We start from the raw sequence: 3,913 nt of genomic DNA, 5'->3' as shown, positions 1-3,913 counted from the left end.
TACACAATAACACCTATATACAGTGCACATGCACAGGAAAATAATTTATATAGAGTTTATATTTCTTACGCTTGTGTTTTTTTTTTTTTTTTTTTGTTGCACTAAGCAATTACAATATTTGTTTGTTTGCTGAAAAGACTGGATTTGCTTTTGGGGTTGAAATGAAAATATAAGCTTGTTTGTTACACGTATCGCAAGCGGGTACTTAGATTCTCTATTTGAAATTTAGTATATCTTAAAGGAAAGGTTATCTTGTAATAAATATTGCTAACGTTAATATAAACATTATATATGAATAATAATGTAATCATTAAGTGAAATAACCTTGTATAAAAATTATTTTAGAGAAAAAAATAGGTACGCCCGGATAGCTCAGTCGGTAGAGCGTTAGGCTTTTAACCTAACGGTCCAGGGTTCAAGTCCCTGTTCGGGCGTTCAAATTTTTTTCTTTTTTTATCATACCTTTTCTTTACTTAGTTATTTTTTAACCCTGTTCGGGCATTCATTTTTATTATTATTTTTTTTTTATTATACTTTTTCTTTACTTAGTGATGTTTTACCGCTTTAAATCCTTATAAGGAAAAATGAAATGCTTAATATTAGTTTTTTTCCAATTTAGCCTTATTTAAAAATGGGTTATGAACAAAAAAACAAACAAACAGAAGTTAAAGGCTGAAAATAAATTAATAATAATGCTAAAAAAACAATATTAATTGGCATAAATGGATTTCTTACGTCACTACACATTATTATTATTTCTCCCTGACTGGGGAAGGAGGTTCCACCCCGTGACGGGTATTGCTGCCAAGTACATAGTGTGATTGTTATATGTGGCGTTACTATTGGTTGAGAAACTTTCTGACTATGGTGCAGGTGTTCAGGGTTGCTACTTTCTGGAGTTCCTTGTAGGTGTTCCCTGGGACACCTGTTGTTGCTAGGCTGTTATGTAGGTTCTTTGGCACCATACCTGTGGTTGACACGATGATCGGGATGGTCGTTACTTGTTGCATATGCCACATCTCTTTGATCTCCCGTCTTAGGTTCGTGTACTTCCTGATTTTTTCCCCATGGGTTTTCTGGAGGTTGCTAGTGTTGGGCACCCCTATGTCAATCATATAGGTAGCCTTTTCTTTCTTGTACACAAGGGTTATGTCCGGTCTGTTGTGCGGGATTGTCTTGTCCGTTATTATGGCGCGGTCCAAGTACAGCTTGGGGTTCGTACTTGCAATACGGTACGCTTTCTTTGATCAACGGGGGCCCTCGTGAGTAGCGCAGTTGGTAAAATCGCCGTCCTCCCCACACCGAGTGAAAAAGACCCGAGTTTGAGTCCCGTTGATGACGAAAGGAATTTTTATGAGCCTTTTTCACAACGTGGCTGAGTTAGTCGGTCTCAGGCGGGGGAAGCATTGTTTCTTCCTTCCGGAAACTCGGGTATTTCGTCCAGCAAACAGAAAATCAACCTCAGAACACACGCAATTTATAGACGGTATACACGGAGCAGTATGCTCCTAAAATCCAGTAACACCAACGATGATCAAATGGTATTTCCTTGCTAGCTTCTGATATACAGGCAACCCCCGTATAACACGGTACTTCTACAACACGGTTTCGCTCTAACACGATTGATAAATTGCGGCAATCCTCGCACAACACGGTTTCGCTCTAACAAGGTTAGAGAATTTCGGTAAACCTCGCATAACAAGACCAAACTATTATATTTATATCACTCAAATAATTAAATTCATCTGCCGTGCTGTGTTTTATGTCTGTTAAATGCGTGTGTTCTATGGTCGATTTGTCTGTTTGCTGGACGAAAAACCCCAGTTTATGGGGGGGGGGTGAACCTTGTTATCTACTCCTGAGACCGACTAACTCAGCCATGGAGTGAAAAAGGCCCATTAAAGTTCCCCGGTGTGGGGAGGACGGTGACGATACCACTGTGCTACCCGCGCAGACAACCTCGTATAACAGGGTATTTTTGAGTTTTTGTGCGGGGGGAACCCTGTGTTATGTTGGATGTAATTTTTCAGCGTTTCTACTCTTTTTGAATCCCTGCTTGATTCGCTAGTCAAAAAAAATTTAGAAATCCCTGTATTTTATTTTGTTGGTAAATTCCTGTGTTACGTTCTGTGCTTTTGAACTTGTGCTTGAACTTGAGGAAAATCCAGATTTCAAAGTTTTTCTATTACAATTGGACAACACACCAGGCTATCCAAAAGATTTAAGTCATCCAAACGTTGAAGTTTTGTTCCTACCGCCACAGTTGTACCGGGTTAATACAACTTCTTTCATTCAGCCGTTAGATCAAGGCATTATATTATATAATAAAGAATTCTTCTTCTTCTTCTTCTATATCCAACTTTTAAAACTCATTCCATCAGAAAATCGTTACAATGGATTTTGGAAAAAAATTAATTCCGGAACTATTGAAGTAATGGAGGCATGGAAACATTTCTCTTTATCGAAAGAAGTAAAATCGTCAACGTTAAATGCTTGTGGAAAAATGTATGGCCAAAGTAAGTTCATTCAGGAAATATGGTCGAACCGGTAGAAAACGGAATCGGTGCGATTGTAGAACTTGCTACATCGGTAGGAGGGGTAGGTTTTGATGATATGACTACTGAAGCCCTTGTGGGTAGTACAGTTGATAGAATCGTCCTCCTCCCCACACTGTCTGGGGAAGACCTGAGTTCGAATCCCGTCGATGAAGGGAGGAAATTTTATTGGTTTTTTTATCACAACGTGGCTGAGTTAGTCGGGCGAATGTAGCATGGTTTTTTCTTTCGGAAACTCGGGTTTTTCGTCCAGCAGAAAATCGACCTGAGGACACACAATTTATAGACAATATACACAGAGTAACATGGCCTTAATCGCCGATGCTCATTAAAAAAATATGATTATTGAAGACGTTAAAGAATTACTGCTAGAAAAAGAAAACGGCGTAGCGGATTTGGTGCAATTGGCATCGGAGGTAAAATCAGATCAATTCAGATGATGATAGCGGAGGTGAAAATTCTAAACTTCCAAATTTTACAGTAAAAAAGCATACGAAAAGGCATAAAGTTAGTCGAGAAATTAGAATCTTATTTTTTGAATGCAGCTTCATGAATGAAAGGAGTCCAAAGTTCAAAAGGGAGCTTCAAAAATGCTTAGTTCCATACGATGAAATTCACAAAGATTTATCAAGCAAAAGCAAACAAACCCAGACTACTGATTTTTTAAAGTGTAGAAGATACACGAAATCTAGAATGGTGTATTTTTATTAGCTTTTGGAGTGTACCCCTCTTTTTGTACTTTTTCTTAGTCCCATATAACACGGTTTCGCACAACACGACATTTTACAGGAACCTAATAACTGTGTTATACGAGGGTTACCTGTATTATCCTGGATACCTGGTCGTGTCTACGAGTTTACTCAGTCTGGGTGATCACCTTGCATCCCGCGGTGATGTGTTGGATCCTTTCTGAGGCCAGGTGCGCATCATCGATATGTGTCATCTGACACTCCAGGCTTCTTGGCGATGTATTTTCTGTAGTTTCTTATGTTAATTACCTGGTTTAGATTGGATGGCGAGCATGAATCCTTCATTCTCAGAGAAGAGCGTCCCGCTCGGGTGCCATGCATTGGAAGCTGTTTTATCTGTGTGATCTTGATGGAGGTCACTGTAGTGTCTGCCATTGGAATGCCTTCTTTGTTCATCTTTCAGGCTTCGTTTGTCGCGTCAGGACGGGAGGGGACTATTCGCTTAGGTTGAGTGGAGGTATGCCGCTTGTCTATCTTCCTTATGGCCTGGTAGAGTGTGGCTGCTTTTTTCTGGAAGTAATCCTTCAGGTTAGCTATGGCTGTTTTCTGTTTCTCGATGAGGTCTATCAGGCACCTCCCTCCCTCTCATTTTTCTAGCTGTTGTCAGTC

The 3,913-nt window shown here is 39.6% G+C and overlaps 1 non-coding gene across 1 annotated transcript; it reads left to right on the top strand.

Annotated features, from left to right (window-relative positions):
* The first annotated feature begins 361 nt into the window (after window positions 1-361).
* Window positions 362-434, top strand: TRNAK-UUU (transfer RNA lysine (anticodon UUU)). Its single transcript has one exon. It is a non-coding gene; the product is annotated as a tRNA-Lys (tRNA).
* Window positions 435-3,913: the final 3,479 nt, after the last annotated feature.

The sequence above is a fragment of the Mastigoproctus giganteus genome, chromosome 4, assembly GCF_048544385.1.
Source record: "Mastigoproctus giganteus isolate SK-2022 chromosome 4, ASM4854438v1, whole genome shotgun sequence".
In the NCBI taxonomy this organism is placed as follows: domain Eukaryota; kingdom Metazoa; phylum Arthropoda; class Arachnida; order Uropygi; family Thelyphonidae; genus Mastigoproctus; species Mastigoproctus giganteus.
This window is presented reverse-complemented; position numbering and strand designations above follow the sequence as displayed.